This window comes from Balearica regulorum, chromosome 5, assembly GCF_011004875.1.
Source record: "Balearica regulorum gibbericeps isolate bBalReg1 chromosome 5, bBalReg1.pri, whole genome shotgun sequence".
Taxonomy (NCBI): Eukaryota; Metazoa; Chordata; class Aves; order Gruiformes; family Gruidae; genus Balearica; species Balearica regulorum.
The window spans coordinates 67,540,056-67,559,748 of NC_046188.1; the positions used below are offsets into that span (position 1 = coordinate 67,540,056).

General features: G+C 41.2%; 1 long non-coding RNA gene across 13 annotated transcripts in view; it reads left to right on the plus strand.

Moving 5' to 3' along the window:
• Nucleotides 1-17,742, plus strand: part of LOC142602131 (uncharacterized) — a 194,375-nt gene extending 176,633 nt beyond the window's left edge. For 6 of the 13 annotated variants that reach the window (XR_012835844.1, XR_012835841.1, XR_012835845.1 and 3 more), the window contains 5 exons: nucleotides 3,916-4,026; nucleotides 4,417-4,599; nucleotides 11,328-11,462; nucleotides 13,525-13,631; nucleotides 16,377-17,742. This is a non-coding gene — a long non-coding RNA (uncharacterized LOC142602131). Of the gene's footprint in view, nucleotides 1-3,915; nucleotides 4,027-4,048; nucleotides 4,361-4,416; nucleotides 4,600-11,327; nucleotides 11,463-12,089; nucleotides 12,221-13,524; nucleotides 13,632-16,355 lie in introns of those variants that run through there. The other 7 variants (XR_012835840.1, XR_012835848.1, XR_012835849.1 and 4 more) reach the window with 7 other exon arrangements.
• Nucleotides 17,743-19,693: the final 1,951 nt, after the last annotated feature.

The following is a 19,693-nucleotide window of genomic DNA, read 5'->3' on the forward strand; positions in this document are numbered from 1 at the left end:
ATAAATTCACAGAAATAGTGCTTGCTAATGCAGTAAATGACAACAGCTGCTGTAACTGCTGAACTAAAAGGGAGCTCTATCCAAGAATAATGAATATTTCCCATTGCATTTCAGAAGTGCATGCTTTGCACATGTGAGTTTGGGTCATACCTCAGTCAGCCCTATGTATCCCTCTGTTTACTGCATGGTAGCATTTAGATGAATTAATTAAAGGTCCACAGTTAATCGTGCACGTATTCAGAGTGAGGGTTCCAGCAAGGCAGCCCCTCGTAGCTGAGTTCTCGGCGCAGTCACGGGCCAGGTTCTGCCTGGTCAGTGCAGAGTCCCTTGCAGCGCCTGGCTCGCCCCAGCCCGCTGGAGGCAATGCCACTCTTGCCGTAAATTGCCAGGGCGAGAAAGCCATTCGGCTTCCTACTGCAGCCCGGTAATGATCTGCCCGTTTGTGCCGGTGGTTTTTGTGCTGTGACTACCTTTCCAGCAGGAACTGGACTGAGATCACTGGCTTATTCCAGTCTAGCCACTGAAAGGCTGCCTGTTTATTAAAACCATACTCTGTGAAATGCATCTTTGTCCATGAAATGGCATGGCCATTACATAAGAAGTTTGTGATTTATAGTCGTCAGATAGTGTGTTTGCAGTCGGCAAAGCAGTAGGCCTTGAGGGATCAGGATTTGTTAGCCCAAGGCTGTTCTTCTCCAGGTGCTTTCATGGTTGCTTGCTTCATTGAAACATAACAATCGGTGGGACTTAGCTTCTTGAAGAGTAAACAGCGCTATTTTTACCATTGGATGAGGCAAACTGAAACCAGCAGCTATAGCGTAAAACTTATCAGAAGCATCTGAAGCTCCTGGACACCTGTCAGGGTGAGGTGGGAAGCTACCTGGGTTATCTCTAGAGCTCCGGTATTGGTAGCAGTCTAGCTGTGGTAGGTTGGAGCACCACAAACATTAATTTACCCAGCTGAGAAGTGCTTGAGGCTGTGGTTCCACAAACATTTTTTTCTGTGGCAATTTGGGCTCCAGTAGGTCATGCTGGGCCGTTTGCGGCAGTCCCTACCCTGCCCTCTGTTCTGCACAGAGGGGTGGCAGGAACATGGGAGCAGGCAGCAGCGAGCCGGAGTGGGCACTGCCTGCTGACGCTGACTCTGTGTCCTGGAGAAACGTGTGTGTAACCACAACGCGAGGGGCAGGATGAATAAGCTTATGTGGAAGTCTGGGACTAAATCATTCTGGAAAATGGGCTCTAGGCTCTTTTGAAAACGTTACCCATTGCTAGTAGGGACTAGATGTCTTAAAGAAAAGGCAAAAGGCCATTTAGTCTATTCCTTTAAATGCATAGTGTCATGGATAAAAGAAATCACCAGCACAGCTGCCGTTAACTGGAAGATATGAGCTTTGTCAGCGGTAATTGACGGCCATAAAGATTACACTGCCCTCTCCAAAGTGGGTCCTGGTGTTAATCTAATCAGTGCCAAGTACAGTAGCTATTGATCTGTGCCAAGAACTTCTCTCTTCTCTTACCTGGGTTAAGTCTATTCCCTGGATGCAACAGTAATGTTTCATAAGTATTGAAGCCAAAACAAAATACAAAAAAGTTGGTGTCTGTTACGCGGAGTTAGGAAAGAGGTCTGTTGTGTCTGTTGTATCAGTTTATCTGAAAATTCCGGCGGTGAAATGTTCCTTGCTCGTTTGTGTTGTCAAGGGGTGTGTGCGATGTCTGAGAGCAGCAAATGAAGCTAAATTCCTGTGAGTAAATTATCCACCGTGAATTACTCAACAGCTCCATACCAATCAAGTGACAAATATTAGTATATATTGGCATGCATGTTACCGGTGTGGCATCAGCTGAGGTTGCTAAGGTGCGATGCCATAAATTGCCTAAATGACTCCGCGTACCATTACACGGTAAGTGTGCAAAACCCCCTCTGCCTCCTACAGGTACCCACGCGGCCCCATGCATTACGGCTGGAAAGCATTCATTTGCGAGTTTGCCCCTAAGCGGTATGATGCAAAGACTTCCATTCTTCCACTAAATCCTGGAAATTAGGTACGGAAGAAAGCAAAGACCTCCTGTCTCCTACAATCAGTTTGGCAAAGGCAGGTGACAAGAGGCTGATACTTCTGAGCCTTTTTGCGGTACTAAATCTGCCATTCATCATGGTCCCTATGACAAGAAGGTTATTTGTCCTCCTGTCTGACCTAATGCCAGGACCACACCAGCAAGCGTGTCTTCAGCACGTATGGCCGTGCACTGCGGTGGTTATCCTGGCTGGCCTTGAACAGGGCCAGCAATGTCAGTCAGGATTTAGTTCACAAGGTCTCTTTTACCAAAAATAGCAAGCCAAACTGTTGACAGAGGGATGCCGAAGCCTTTGCAATGCCTACAGCCAAGCATGCCCCATGCTGTGATCTCATCAGATGTCATGTGCTGAGTACTTCACAGAGGGCTTTTATAGTGTGTATGGGAGGCACTGTTGGTGAATAAGTGGCATGCTTTCTTCTGAATCTGGCTTAAACTCAATCTTAGTGGACACTGTAGGTGCCTACTCTAGTAGCAGGCTTGCCATCAAGCTCTTCTGTTGCGGTGACCATTTTTCCATCATTTTTGTAGAAGTGCATGTAATAATGTGATTAATAACTACGCTTCTTATGGTAGTGGAAGCAGACAAGTGCTGTGGGGTGGATCTCACATCTAACCATACAGGACAGGTGTGCAGTCAGGAAACAGAGGGACATGGTGTTCCCCAGAGCCAGGCAGTCCCTGTTTTTGGATGGGAGTATGGGAACTGTGAGCTGAAAGGGGCAAAGGCCACGAGAGAAGAAAGTAGGAGCAACAGGCATGTCCTGAAGCTGTGGTGGAGACAGCGTGAAGACAGAATGACTGATTCTCACTGTAGAAAATGTGTGTGATAGAAGCAAAGCGGATCAGAGATTAGAAAATAAGCAAAAACAAATCTGAGAAATTACCCTTTTCCAGGCTATAGAGCCAAGTTCACATTCTTTCAGGACCTGATTCCATTTACATTGACGAGAGGAGAAAATACCTGCTCGCACTGAAATATGTGATTTCCATTGCTGAATTACAGTTTTATGCACTCAAACATATGGCCCATGTCCCCCTGACCCCACCAGGAACACAGTTCTGTCATAGCTGGCTTGCCATGTTGGGTTGGCGGGATTTCCAGATTTGAGATAGCAAGTTTCTGCTCCATGACCCCACCTTTTTGCAGCCCTTCTGGTACGTACAGAAGGGCATCCTTTCCCAACACTCACGGCACATCACTGAAGTTCTCACTAACGTAACAAAAAGCAGATTGGCCCCTTAGACTTCGGTTTGTCTGCGTTAGTTTTGATGGATACGGCATGCACCGTAGCCAGCAGGCGGGATGCACAGACTTGCAGATTGTGCACGTTCATTGCTTACGTGGGCTTGTAGCCTGTTGTCTGAACTTGGCTAAACAGCAGCATTTTAGATTTAGTTTAACTGTCAGTAACACCTTTAACTCAAGTCTTTTATAATAGAGTGGTGTACAGCTCCATCCATTAGCACCCTTCTGAATTACCATCGAAATTTTTGAGACAAAAGACATTTTTAACATAAGTGAAGAATCATACCCAGTTACTAAAAAAATAGCATAATTAAAACTTTATTAATTTTTTGCTCGAATTTTGGTATACTTCCTGTGTAGACCCAGAAATGTACACATACATGTGCACACACACACAGGCACAGATTTATATATATATGTGCGTGTGTGCGTAAATATATAGATACACATGTGCGTGTTCCATATATATACGTATGTATGTTTGCCTGCAACGTATATGAAATGCCAGCGTGTTTGTAGAATGTTCTCGAAGATGTTTTGGAGTTCACCAGTGAGATGTCATTGTTGGTGATTTATTTGTACTACAGAAGTGCCTACAGAACCTAGCCAAAACGGGGATCAGATTGTGTTAAGCAGGCGTCAAATGGTTTCTGCTTTGATGCAAAAGCTTCAGAGAGAAGGTAAAGAGGAAGAAAGATGTAAGCACTACAAAGCAGCCGAGTGGTTTAGCTGGAAATGAATTTTGCTGTCCTCTCTAATACCTTTCGATTCTCACTGGCTTCGTGCATTGCAATGTGATGAATCATGTATCGGCAGCAGAATTTGTCTGAATGAACGCTATCACGGATTGCTCTGATGCTCAGTCCTGCACGGCTCCCAGCACTCGATGGCAGCCTTCAGAAACTCCTCCTGCTCTGCTGGATTTCAGAGTCCTGACACTGAATTTACTCTGCTCGTGCTGTGATCAGACCTGGCTAGGATCCTGCTTTGCCCTCAGCACTCAGTCCAAGGTCCCTCTGAAGTTCCAGAGATGTGAGTTGCGGTTTATTCCCATTATTCCTCATTTTCACATGCTTGTTCACATCCAGGTTCCGTAAGAAGCTTCAAGAGGAAGTGCCAGAATCTTATTAGGGAAAGTTTGTTGTGCTTTTACTCCCCGAGGAGGCCTGGCGGGATTATAAAGATAGCAGCATGCTCCTGGAGAAGGCTGAGAGGTGAAGGAAGCAGACAAGATGGAAAAGTTAATAGGAAGAAGGAAAAGTGTAAAAGAGGTACAGTGCATGGGAACAAAAAGAGAAAGGAAATGACTGATGAGGGAGAATGGGAGTCTTCTCTGGTTCGCAGTGTTACGATGTCACTGTGTGCATTTGTCACATCGTTTAGCGGTGACCTGCAAATGATTATTTTTATTGCATTTATGCTTTTCATCGCTTCTTGGTGATTTACAGTGAAAGCCTGAAAGAGTTCACAGCTTGATTTTTTTTTTTTAATATACGCGTTGTTGTTCTGTATCTCCAGCTTTTTGTATACACAAAATTCTTGCCAGCACAACTGAATTAGTTTAGATTGATTTTGATACGTCAATGTACAATCCGTCTCCTACAGGCACCCAGACCCTCATCAGCATCTGGGGGACACACGTGGGTTGGTGCAGTCATTTGCAATAGCTCTAGTTTCTGTCCGTAAGAAATGTCCAAACCGGCAAAGCTTTTTGCTGGCAGACAGGCTTTCAAAATGTCAGGAAGATAGAGATGAGGGAAGGGGGAGAGAGTGGAATTTTACAGGCAATACTTGCATGTGCTAAATAAAAAATGGGGAAGGATTTATTTCCCTGCCTCAATTCCCTTTGCAGTTCACCTTTAAAGGAAAATATTTTTTTAATGCACATGTATTAAATGTGCTCATGTTCCGTTATGATTGTTGTTTAATGAATAGGATATTCATTACATTTAAGCATATTGAACTCACAGAAACAGCTGGAAAAATATTATAAGCATTCATTATACACAAGTGAAGAAACAAGCATGTATATGTATGTGTGTATGTGCACATGTATATTAAACACCACATAGCGTATTATCTGGGAGAGGGCCGTCACAAGGACATGGATGACATACATGCATGATAGATTTAAAATAACGGAGTAAGAGGTGAAAATAAATCCAAAGATCAAACAGAAACAGAAGAGAAAAGAGGGAACAAACTGCGAGGAAGTTGTGCTAAAAGCTGGCTTTATTCCATATTAGTTAATTCAGATTTCCAGATTAAGAAAACCAATTTTGTTACTTCTTTTTTTTCTCTTTCATTGAAAACAGATACACCCCAATTCAAGGAGACGTCTTAATGCTAACTTTAAGCATGGAAGTAACCCCAGTGAAGTTGTTTTACTGAGTATTCAGAAAAGCCGCAATTAATACAGACATTCACTGCAGTTAAAAATATCAACAGGTTCTTGGTTAGTGGAGAGGGGAAAAGAACTATTACATTTATATATATTTAATATGTGAAGAAGAGGAAGCTTCTAGCAATACATGTGACTGAGAAGCTTAAAATTGCAGAAGAAGAAGAAGGGAAACATAAGGAGAGCAGGCAGATCTGTATCCACCAGGCTCCGTTTTTTAATATATTAAGAAGAAAATCTGAACAATACAAACTTTTTTGACTATCTTAAGATACTAGAACAAAAAGGTAAAAGGGATAGAACTGGCTTTATTTTGGAAAAATCCGTATCATGTAATGAGTATAGGGATCATTAAATATTTTCCTTTCCAACAGTAACTTTAATAAGTTCCAACAGGACCTTATTAAATACAAACTACTGAAATCAGAGTTAAGATCAAAATATCCGTATATCTGTACCCAGGAATTTTAAAGGGGCTCAGTGGTTTTCTGGAGTGCTCGTGGATGCCATAGATAGCAGCTGAGCGTGAGCTTCCAGAAACACTAAGCAGCAGATACCATCTCTGAAAAGGAAGCTGTCAAACAGGGACGTAAAAGGTGTATTGCTTCTGCATTTCTCTAGAAAAACATAGTGAAGATCAAGGTGGGTTCTATATAGCTGCAAATTTTGAAATCAAAGTACAGATGTTCTAAAATATACACTCTAGTATGAGTAAGAGTCTTTATGTTATATTGGGAGTAGAACTATGGGATAAATGTATACGCCTTTATGTCTAACTTTCTGTGCTCGAAACCTGACTACATGAAGTGGCTTTGTACTCAGTATGCTGAACTTCATATGTCCTAACATGTATTGTTAAATATGTACATTAAACACGTATTTCTTTATGCCTTGCACCGCGAAGCCAAGATCCTAACTGAGGGCTTTCGCCGCGCCTCCACTGCACACCCCATGACAGGCTGTAACTTGAGCTGAAGTCTCCTTTGTAAATTTTGTCGTGGATGAGCCAAATGCAATATCTCCTGCGTGAGCCTAAAAAATTAAACATAACATCTTTGACCTAAACCACTACAAGCTCAGTAATGAGAACCAATGTGGCAATCTGTATCATGGTGGAACAGATGCTGGGTGCTCATTTCTTTTGTTCCGGGTTTTGATGCAACACTAACGTATCTATTATTTGATTAAAAACCCAGGTACTGCGAAAACTAATTGTCTGTGAAGCACTTGATGGCTCGTAGAGAACTGATTAGCAAGCAGTATTTTTTACATGGACACGCCATATTACGTTATTATCTCAATAGCTTCTAATTTTTAAGTAACTGTCCTTATTCTGGCAACAGCACGTGAGAGGTTTTGATACAGTAGATGAGGGATCCTGATAGCAAGTTTCTTACTGGAGATAATTAGCAAAACCTCCTTGAGCCCCAGAGATCACCATTTGTAATGAAGAATCGAAAGGCTGTTGCATCCAGAGGATGCCATGCTTGAGCTTGTGTGGAATATCGAAGCTGAGACTGATACTGGGACTGGTCTTTATGTACCAGTGCAGGCAGCTACCAAGAGAAAACCCTGTAATTGCTCTTTTATTTTTTCTCAACTGCACCATGACTTATTCATGCTAACAATCACGATATGTAGATCACTGATATTCCTGCATTGCAAACTTCAGTGAAGCTGAAGGTATTAACACTTGGTCAGACCTTCAGGAGCTAAAATATTTTTCTCCTTTGTGTTAAAAGGGAGATAAGTGAGCCAAAAGCTGATGGTATCTTTATTCTTTGGTCCTTCCCAAAATCTGATAATCTAAACAGGGAATAATTAATGTTTCTCAACTCCTTGCTCACTTCCTTGAATGAAACAGTATTGATTTATAAGCTGCTGAAATATAAAAGTATTTTACAGAGACGTCAGAAAAATAGGGATCAGACTGCAGGTAGAGACCTATATAACATGGATGTTTTTTTGTTTTAATTGCATGAATTTAGGTTTCTAAAAAGGCTTCTGTTATCTTCTGGAGAAAAGAGAAAGAAAAGCAAAAAATACTATTACAGGGAGATAAATTTATAGGAGCAACAGGAGAGAAAATAAATATTATCATTAATTTTGTGGCGTCTTCACTGATTACATGAATTTGGGTTCAGAACAGAATGTTTATAAAATTAGAGCTTTTCCTTTTTATCTGCACTATCAGATTGGCATTAGGTTGCCAGGTAAATTAAATAGCTGTCAAAAAACTTCCTGTGGATGTAGGCAGCTCACTGCAAGTTGATCCTTAATAATTTTCAGAACCTACTGTCTGTCAAAAACCCCTAGGAGTTAAAACAACCCACAACAAACCCCAGGATTCAGTATAAGAATTACGGTTGGCTGTTTGGGCCTCTAATTGCCTAGTGTCCTTGGCAAGAACAAACACAGAGCCGTATCATTTGATATCTTGAACCATAACCTGCAATAATCCATACTCTTTAATCCGTCGTATAGCTGTTGCTATGTCATCACAATTTATTTTAAAATGGTATTCTTTAGTACTAATCTCATTCCTAATCATTCATATTGCTGTTAGCATTAGAGTGAATTAGGGCATTATTTGCCTAATATGTGCCATATGTGACACTTAAGTACTTGGAAGTAATTGCGTATCAGAGAAGTCAGCGTTAAATGTGAATGGCACATACAGTATGAAAAATGGAAGAGACCAATATTAAACTTTTAATAGAAATAACTTCAGCAAAACTTTCCCACAGGCAACAGAACTCTGATATTTTTAGCTGGTTGAGGCCAATGTATGTTAAGAATAGCATTTCACTGCAGTGGGAAAATACACAATTTCTATTATGGGGCAGTCAGCATAACAACATACTGATGATACACTGGTATAAAATATGTAATTATCTAGCATGCAAAAGAATAAATCACATAAACTGTTTACAGTAGGAATTGTGAAAGGACAATGACACATTGTCGTCTTCTTTGTGTAGCAAGGATAAAGTTTGGCTCCTAAAATTGCAAAATCTAATTCATGGTGTTTATGTGATGCTTCCTGCAAGAAGAGTCTGATAAGACGAGAATAGAATTTATTTCTAATAAATTAGGTTAGATATTAGCTTGGTTAAAATGGAAGATAGAACTGGATAAAATTAGAAAGATGTTAGCTTGGATAACATCTTGTATTTCTTCACGTTATGCCATTAGACTAAAATTATACAGGATAGTCCTCCTTTCCTGTGCAGCTGCAACTAACTGCAATTTTGCTTCTAGAACCATTACTGTACTGTAATTCATAGGGTGCAACATTCGTAATCGTGCCAGAAGTGAAGTCAGACTCCTTGAGCGGTGTGCATGGAGTGATTAGTCTTATTACAGAACTACTAGTCCATCATATTAATAATTATTAATAAAGCAGAGAACAAAGGCGTTGTGTGACCTCATCTATCATTATAGATAAAAATAGTTTTAATTGATAAGCCCCGTCTGTTCTATGTGCTATTATGGTATCACTATAAGTTGTAAAAATAGGGTGAAATCAATATTTTTTATCTGTTCGCCTTGGTAGCAAAGAAGGACCTAAGCTTCAGGATTAGTGGGCAGATATGAGGAGGATTTCTTTCTTTGTGATACAAATCTGTATTAATTGATTTTTCTTGATGTGGATTAATTGCAGCTCTTTATTAGGAATAGTATCACAAATAAACTATAGACAAGTATAGATTGCTAAGCCTAGATTTCAACTGAATGAGGCTAATCAATATCTAAGTCTGTAATTTACAGCAATTCATTAAGGCCTCAGGAAAAGCTCAACAATATATGTGAGAAATGTCTCATCTGGAGCCTTAAAGGAGTTTCTTCCTAAACAGAATAAATACATTTGTAATATATAATTATTGCAGATTAAGCTTGCTCAAATGCTTTTCATTTGCCAGCTACTAGGCTCAGGGTGTGGAGGAACACCTCTGCAGCTCAGGCGGTGGTAGCACCATCCTGAGGGGCCAGAGCCCCTCGCCGCGTTTATCATCAGGCTTTCAATTCAGGAGAGGAGGACAGCTGTCCTACATCGCAATGTCACAAGTTTCTCTTCACCTTTTTGGTATATATTCTCATTCTAAGGAAGTGTAATGTGTTGTATACTCACTGTGGTTTCTGACGGCCTACGCCAGATGAGTAGACTTCAGTTTTGGCCAAGACATTTAAGCACAGATGATGGCCACCAAGCACAGCCCACAAACGACTGCCCTGCCAACAGGTAGGGAGGAGTGTTTCCCATGGGGACGCCAATCTCTGGTCCCAGCCTGAAGGATTGCCCAGCCAGGACCCCTCTGTGCCCAGCTGTCCATGCCTTCTGCAGGGGGTCACTCACTGCCTTCAGGTGCCGGTTCTTCGCCATCCCCCCGTACCTGTGTGCTTTGCTTTGGGGTGCCCAACACACCGTTGGGGCTCTCAGAATCACTTGTGCCTAGAAAGTAGATCCACACAGAATTAATTTTGATCAATATTGCATAGTAGATACATTTTGTGTCTGATAGGTCATTAAGAACTTTCCTTGGCTATTTTCTATGTTGCATGCTTTGAGAAAGACAGGAATTAGACAGTAGATCACATATGATTTGAAGTTAGCCAGCAATTACAAAAAAATAAACCAAAACAAAAACACCAGGAGAGCTTAGTGCTTCTGTTAATTTACATTCTTCATGTACAGCCACACAACATGTATAGCAATGTTACGCAACATTTTGGGTATGTGTAACAGCTTTGATGCTGTTCGGTCTCTGATCGGGCTGGTGCATCATTCTTGCTCTCAGTTCAGTTAAATGTACAGTTCAGGTTCTGATCTTAAGCACCATTTAAAGTTAAATACATGAACAAACATTATTAAAATTGCTATTCATAACTAGCCTTGAGGAAATTATTTTAGTGACTTTTAGTGAGTTTGTATTATGCAAGGTGAATTTCAGGGTTCTGTGGCTTACAAGCTTGCAGAATATAAACTGTATCATAAAAGAAGGGAAGTGGATGTAGCACTTGACAAATATGATTGCTATAGTACTTGACACGTTTAGAAGCACTAAATGTAAAACCTAGGGTAAAACACCTAAGTCAGTGCAACAACAATGAACAGAAAAGATAAATTTCAAAATAATGTTTTAATAAGTATATTTTGAAAATACTCTTACATGTTGGCATATGATCTTCCTTGGCATATGGTGTGTGTGGATAAGATAGAAACAGACTTCAAGCATATACTAGTATTTGCTGACTAGTTCAAATTTTAGCACTTACCAAATTCATTAACTTCTTTGAGGATGCAAAAGAGATGCATTTGCCTTAGTAGTTCCATGAGTGCTACACTTAACAAACTTTTCCTGTGTGCAGCTTAAGAAACTTGGGTTTAGAGCTAGAAATTCTTAGTGCAAGTCCCTGGTTTCAGCAGGGCTACAGCAGAGATAAATGCAAACAATTTCTGCCTGGAAAACCACGAACACGATTTTCCATACAGTGGAATAAACCAGGCAAAACATTCTGTCGACTCTCCAATGTGCATTTCCTGTTAATCAATGCTGCTATTGGTCTAAGCCTTGTCCTCTTTCTTTCTTTGCCTAGGCTAGTATCGGTCCTCTTGATACCACCTTGAATTCCAATGCTGGAGCCTGTATTTTCCTCCAGTGGTGATAACAGATTTTGACTCGCATTGTGAAGATACCATAGGCTCACTGGCAGTGAAGATAAGCTAACCAGGTATTTAACTTGGTTAAATGACTTGACTTTGACTTGTGGTTCCCATTTACGCTAGTTTGTCCTTGTCCTTGTGTTAAGTATTAAGTATTGTTTTCACAGCCGAATTACCTATTTCTAAGTAGCTAGTACCTGAACTAGCTAACCATTTCTTGCAGGAAAGACTTAGCATGGTTTGGGACTGATTTTTCTGCACACTATGGTTCCTTTACAGTACTGTACAGGAAATATTTATACTAAGTATATTTAATCGCTATAGAAATAATACCCTATGTAATTACATCATGAAAGATGTCAGAGAACAGAAATTTCTTGCTTTTTCTCATTCATTTATACTTCTTAGACCCTTTCTCAATTCCATATTGCTTTCATGGCAGCACCATAAATCAAAGCCTAAATCTGAAGACATGTGGAAATGGTAGGGCATAAATGTATCTAGGATAGACTGCTCTTGCATTTGACAGCTAACAAAGCCTAGAAAATAAACATCATAATAAGTCAGTGTGCCCTCTATCTGGCTTAGATTATCTGGAGGCCATCTGAATAAACTCTCAGCTGAAACAGGAAGCCCTGGGACTAGATCTTTCACCTTCCTTTGATTGTCATTTTCCAATTGTTTTCATTTTTCAGTGACGCCAGCACACTCGTTCATTGATGTTCCATTTTGGCCTTGACTGTGCCAGATCCACCCAGAGAAGTCAGAAGCCAAGAACAAATTTGGCCTAAATTAAGAGTGGGCTTTGCTTGAGGCATCCTTATACGTAAGATCCTGAAGTAAGATGCAGACAATGCTGAAATTTTGTCTAAGTGATGTTGAGACAGGGTGCTTCAAGTTCATCAGACTTCTTGAATAGGTGGAAATAGCATGTGTGCACACGCACACATGCTCAAAATCAAGGATACCGACAACAGAAATATTACTGTGAAAATACACTCAAATGTGTCCATATTGTTTCCCAAACTGGAAAACTATCACAGTTGAATAGATAGGGAGAGATTTTGCTCGTTTTCTAGTCTCTTATGTTAGCCTGGTAGTGCAAAGGAAACATAGTACCACAAAAAGGTGGCACGGTGTCATACAGCAAGTTCTTCTCTCCTCTCTTCTCCTTTTATGGTTTATAAAGACGCGTATTATCGAGCAAAGACAGCCATATCGTGCTAGCAGGTTCATCACAGTGATTTCCTGTCTCTTCTCTTTTGGTTTGGTTCGCTGCCAGCCACAAGACTAAGCACTATGCTCTCTTGGTGAGAGTGCTTTGCTCATGTGTGACAGAGGAGCGAGAGATCTGGGTCTTTTATGCACATTGCTCATATTTATGAAGTCATCTGATCAAAACTCCTTATTCTTTGGGAACAAGCGAGGGAGTTGGGATGAGTGTTAAGAAGGCTGGACTTTCTTAATCCTACATGTGGCCTGCCCATTTTAGGCTTGGGACTGGTTGGCAGGGAAAGCTAACCAATGTCCACACACCTATTTTTCTAGTGCAAAAGATTTCAATTGCACAGGGATTGTCAGTTTGGCACTCGCCGTTAACATTAAAGTTCAGAGGGGAAAGGCTGTTCTGGAATGGTCAAAGAGAGAAAGTCATCCACGTATTTGCATTTTAGTGCTACTAGTGGTGCCGCATTCAGAGCAGCTCTCTGCTCTGAGGACGGGTTTGCAGGGTAACTGCATTTTTGTAGGTTTCCTTTGAAACAGAAACAAAACAGGAAAAGAAGCACCAAACCACAATTTTAAAAATAGGATGCTTTAGGATGCCTCCTGAAAGTCACAGGCTGGCCTTATATCGTTCAATTTTTTGAATTCTTCAGGAGTGAGAACAGACTCGGTTGTCAACAGAGTGCTGTTCACAGAAACTAGGCAGGAAAATGAAAGAAGGCTGGCTATTGTTCGGCGATGTGGTGTAGGCTGCAAGAATGCGTTGGGAATGCAGCGCCTGCGTGTCAGGCAGAGAGAGAGGTCTTTGTGTGAAAACACTGAAGCAGAATGTCAATCATATAAATAACTATTATCTCATTATTTTTTTTAATCTTGATCATTGCTATCACACTTCCTCAATTGAAGTCCATAAGGATAGTTATCAATTTCCTGGAACATACTGGTGTCTAACCGAAGCTGTCCAGATACCACATGCAGGGGAGCTGACCTAACATGAAGTCAGAAACAGTGTTGTAAGTGTCATACCTCTCATGTGTCCTCTGCTTTGTACCACTTTCTGACATAGTCTTGATCATAATTTATGAATAGGTAACACACAACCACCCTGCTCTGGTATCACTTAGAAGCAGCATTGTTTTTCCCAAAATACAGATGGCTTTATCATTCCCCAGAAGAATGTGCATGATTTGAAATATTCATAATTGAAAAAAGGAAAACATTGGCTAATAGAAAGGAAAGATACACACTTACGCAAATGTAAAGAACATGCTTTAACTCACAATGGTTAACATTGTGTCCGGGTGCAATGATGTAAAAGCACTTTTGTGAAATTCCTCAAAATCCTGAACAAAATAGAGGCAACGTGCCTGAAAAGGGTGCATTTATGATTAAAAAAATTTTACCCTTTAAGCAAATTAACACTTGAAACAGAAGCTTGCAGAGCTGGGAATAGTATACCTGTTATGACCTGAATTAAATTGACCTCCTCTGAAGTCTCGCTTCTCATGGGTTGGTGTTACTTTGTGATGGTTAAGGCAGATTCGCCTTTGAGGTAACACATCACTGGTTTGCTTGCCAGTAATGGGAGGAGATCCCACACTGAAAAAATCCACCCCGCTGGGAGAAGTTGAGCCAGTATTTTGTTAGCCAACACCATGTGCTGCGTAGCAATCATCAGGGATCTGTTTCAGCGGAGTCATTTAGGGCCAGGAAGAGCAAATCCTGTGAGCTGCTTGGAACACCCGTGCGGATGTGGCACTCAGAGGTGAGAGCTGCCAGGTGAATGAGCAGGAGGTCCTGAGCAGTACAGGGGACCCAGTCCTGCACCACTGTTGTCCAAAAGTTAACTTTAATCACAGTTTTGCTGGGCACTGGCCACATTATTATTCCTGTGTACCAAGGCCCAGATGGGATGGCTGTACCTCACAAACACTTCTTCCTGACGTGGTAAGTGGCTAATCTAGGGAGCAAGGAGTAGAGTGGGAAAGCTAGTAATAAATACCTCTTAAGTCATGCTTCCTTAGGCTCCTAGCACACTCCATTCCATTTTGTCCTGAGTATTGACAAACAAGAGGATTTGACCAGAGGACATGGGATTTCCTCTTCCTCAGGTATAACTTTTGGAAAATCTTTAAGTCAGTATTCCTGGTGTTCCCACCAAGAGAAGCTGTCCTAGGTGCCACCACACCACCCCTAACCGTTTTCCAGCAGAGGTACAGACTGAGTCAGGACGCTGACCTGTGTTAAAACCACCTGATCTTCTACCAAATTAGTTTTAACCCTATGCAGGGTTTTTGGTGCCAGATGACCATCTAGCTGCGCAAACAGTTATATTAACGAGAGAGAAGGCAGAATGGCCAGGAGGAGGCAATGAGCAGCGAGGACCTAGGATAGAGCAGGACAGCTTGCTCAGCTTCGGCCCCATCTCAAGTCAAAATCTAGCTGGGAGCCTCGGTACCTGCTGTAGCACATGGTGGCTGATTCACATCTGTCTCCTCTGTTGGACCCTTTAGCCACCATACCTTCTATGCTGTTTTCCACACTGTACCTCATGCTTCAGAAGGCCTTCTTGAAGAGAGCCCTAAGAGCGTAGATTTCAGGGCAAATCGTGTTACTTCATCAGCCTATGACACAGTTTATTCAGTGTAGCGTGTAAACTATAGGCCATATCAACATCTCAGTTCATTTAAATCAGTGTAGCTCTCTTCAGTTCAATAGGACTGTGCTAATTTGTACCAGCTGAAGATTTATTTCACTACCTCAGATTTCTTCTTCGTTTTTATAGCAACTGTAGCTGTATAGCACTTAATAACAGCACATTATTATGTTAGAGTTTTTCCATGATTCATTTCAGGAATTCAAAGTACACATAACCATTTGTACTTACTGCTTAAATGCTTTGCAGGAAATCATCTTGATTGTAGGAGCAAATCTTATTTGTGTGTAAAAATACGGTTTATTTGGCCAAAACTGGCAATTGCCAAAATGACCAGAACATAGAAATATACAGGATGGATGTGCCATTGTGAAAGGCCAATAACTGAAGAAAGCCATGTATTGTTTCACAAAATTTTAAAATGTTTTTTCAGACTAACCCATGAAAAATATTCAGTTTCATTCTAGAGGGTAAAAACCTTCTGAGAAAGATTTTACATCTGTTCTATTTTGGTTAGAAAAAATCATAATTTATTTTTTCCCCATTAAAACACAATTCAGAATATATTTTAATACAAAATCCTGCAAAATGTTTCTGAAAAAATGTTGTTACAGTTCCTTGGGGAAGAGGGAAGGGTTGTTTGTTTTGCATTTGTCTTGTGTTGTAAGGGCATAAAAAGGAAAATTTCTTCTAATAGCGATAGTTTAGTCAAAACCTCTTTAAAAAGAAATATGATTTGACTGAGATAGTGGCCAATACTTGATTTAGATTTTTTTAACTTTTATTAGCACGATGCAAAGCAAACACTCCAGTTGGGGTTCCAAACTACAACTACCAAAAATCTCTGATGACTAATACTTCCTGGCTGTACTTCATGCTGGCTTGAAAAGAACAAGACTACTTTTTGTCTAAGCCTGTACTAATGTTATATAAAAGGATGTGAAAAAGGTTGTGTAGGTCCATCCACAAACATCCGTCTTTTGCATATGCTTGTGATGGTTTTGCTAGCGGCTTTGGAGAGGGTTAATCAAATATTTAATTAAATCATTTAGCTTTATTTGAAGCATACTTTTTTTTCTAGCTGACAGTATTTTTTGCGCAGGGATTTGCCGCAGTCCCAAAAGAAGAATGAATAATGTTTCCTATTTTGACCACAGAGCGATCTGATCATGCATGCTGTCAGTGGACATTGCTACTGACTGGCTTCCAGGGAGAAAAAACATCCGTCGTCCACTCCGTCCCAGCCGCAAGGTCGTGTGGCGGCAAGGTGATGGCGAGTTGGGATTCCTGGACTCTTTCCTTGCCCTGATCCTGAGTTGGGCTGTGATTCTGGACGAGTTAGGTAGCCGTTAATTAAAATGTAAGTGATAATACCTACATCTCCAAAACATTATGAAAGTAATTTCTGTGGATTTAGGAGGCTCTTTGACCCTCAGATGAAACTGTCAAACGACCACAAATCAAAAATAACAGCTCAATGTAGATGCAGGACTGAGCACACATCTGATTTTCTGTAGGAATCTGGGCCCACCAACCCATAGATTCAGAAGCATTATATAAACTCCTCAAGAAATAAAGACCAAGAAACATCTACATGAAAAATCCTCTTTTTGCTCAGAAGAAGATACTCTGTCTTCCCATTCCTGCTCCCTCCCTTCCATCAAATAAGGACCTTTCATCTAGCTGCTTAATCCCTGCTAGCACCCACCCTCATGCCTTGTTCCTCCCTCGCTCTTCATTAAACCCTACAAAATGTATTTCCAGTCAACACCGACTGGAAATTTAATACTCCCAAATGCGCTGCCAGCAATACTCCCAGTCCTTTCCTCTGCTGGCCTCAGCTGCTGTTACGGTCCAGCTCCCCCAGTTACTTTTCCGCACTGGGGAAAGGCTAGAACTGCTGGGAGGCTCCAGCAAGACCAGGAACACCCAGGGTTCGGGCTGGGTCAGAGTTTCCCCCACCTCTAAATCGGTCTCAATGTCCTGTGACTAAACTCTCTCCCTCCTCCCTGCCACAGCACCTTCCCGTGGATGCTCTAAAATACAGAATTATTACCCGCTGTCCCCTAGGGAACTGCAGTTTGTAAGAAACTCACTGACCAGAAGATCTCAACTTCCAGTTGGGCACCTTATAATGACCAGATTTTTAGTTGTGTTCAGCACTTTACATTTATTTGCGAGATAGATACTCTCTGGAAAAGTTTGGTTATAGTAGCCAGAAAGACAAAACTTTATGAAAGGAATCAATAACTGTAGAAAGAACTTGTTCAAAAAAATCAACATCCTGTCCAAAGGTCCAGTTCCTAGGTGTACTTCAAGATCCTGTGAAAAAGTCACTGATGCGTAATGAAACCTTTTCTTTAACATTCATATAAATTTTACATAGCTATTTTTCTTTATTGTAGTCTGTCCTTTGTTTGCTATTTGTACATTAAAACATGGTACCTGCATTTGAAGAGGTCATCTTTGATCCTTGCACTGGTTTCATCTAGCAGTTTCGTGGTTATCTTCATTCTTATCCTTCAGATAATTTAATGTTTCTGCAGGCTCCCTTCTGGATTCTCCCTCAATTTTCATTCTCTTCTTGGGTTGGACTTTTGTGTAGACAGGTTATTGTCAAAGCAGAAACTTAACAGCCGTATTAGCTGTTAAATTTCTACTTCCTCAGCCTGCATCGCTTGGGCAGGGCTGCACCAAGGCTCACTGGGAGGAACACCCCTACGGACAGTTGCGGTCGCTGGGAATTGAGACAGTGATTCAGCCTCACAGGACCTGACAGCACTTCCCCTAACCACAGATCCCCTAGGTCAGGGAAGCCTTCAGACATACACCCCGGGACTACATTAATCCTTTGGCACCCCAGAACACGATGAGGATGCTCTAGCGGGTGGTTATGCTACATCTTAGATACAGCTGTGTAGTGTGTACACATTTCTTGACACAAAGAGGTTGCTATAAAACGACTGCTCTGTTCTAAAATGTTGCTGGCAAATTGTCGTGAACATGGGAAAGAAACAAGAGTGTTGAGAGCTCTGGGTATCATTGAAATATTTAAATATTATGTATGGTGACGCCTGTAATTCAACATTTGCTGTGGTAAACACAGCAGAAATGACTGTAGCATAATGTTATTCCATATTCTAAGCCAGATTCTTGAGGTTTGTTTTATTTATATCACATGTGGCTGGGAGAAATAATTCTAGGAAGGCTCATACCATATATTTTCTTTTCAAGTTGCCAAAATATCTTAGAGAAATCAATGGCTGGGGACTCTTCTCTGTGGCTAAAGATTTATTTTTAACCTCTCGGTGTGCCAAAATCAGGAACAATTATTAATCTGTCCTGAAACTGCCGATACAACCTGCTAGCAACAGATGGTGTGAATGAAAAGCCAGAAGTGGCCATTTTCTATATTCAGTAGATTAAAAAAACTTAGTTCTTTAATCTTATCTAACCTCTTCTGACCGAGGGTCTAAGGTATTGACTTAAAGACAATATCAATAGCCTTGATTTGAACCTGAATCAACATGGGGACTGGATCTTCTGAGATGCTTTGTACCTCTAAATGATGCGGCATGTTCCTAGTCTCTGTTGACCTTGGTGGGAGATGAGCCCTAAGGGTTGCTCTTCTGCAACTTGAAAGATCAGGCTCCATCAGAGCACCTAGTGCTGCAGGTACGGCGTGACTGCACTCCGGGGGTTCTTGTTTAGGTCTGAACTTGTACGGTAGTTAAGAACCAACTCCCATCAATGCCTAGGGATGGAAAGGTATTACATTACTAGATATTATCTCAGTCTTGCTGTATTTATACATCTCAATTACAAAATCAGGAAGTATTGCCAGCCATCGTTTGGATACAGCTGGCATAAACACACAAACACACGCGCACACACACAGAGAACAAAACAAAAAAAAATCCCAAACGGCAAGCCTGCTTTATTTTTCAATTAGTTAAGGATCATGGAAATTTGACTCTTGCAGCCTTGTGTGGTGTCTGGTGTCTCGTTCAGGTAATGTACGGATGGCCGGGTGCAAGATTAACTGGCTAACCTTTCCAAAAAAAACCTAATCCCAGTTACCAAGCGGGGTGATGCTGTGAGATTGTTTTCTGCCCTGGGTGCGACTGCTGGGGGGGGCAGACTGTCAGGAGCAGGAGCACAGAATTTCACAGCTTCCCACGAGAGGTGGATCCCAACCATAGATTCAAGCTCACCTCACCTATGGGGAAGGCTATGTCTGAATTTCAGGTTTAGCACTGCTCATTATTTTCCGTAACATCTCTGCAGCCCAGATTTATTTGTGAGAAACAATGCGAGGGGGACGGACTCAAAACCGCAACAGCAGCTTGCGTACAAAGGCAGTGCTAGTAACATGGTGCAGGTGAGAAATAGCTGAAGTTTTTGCACAGATCATTTCCC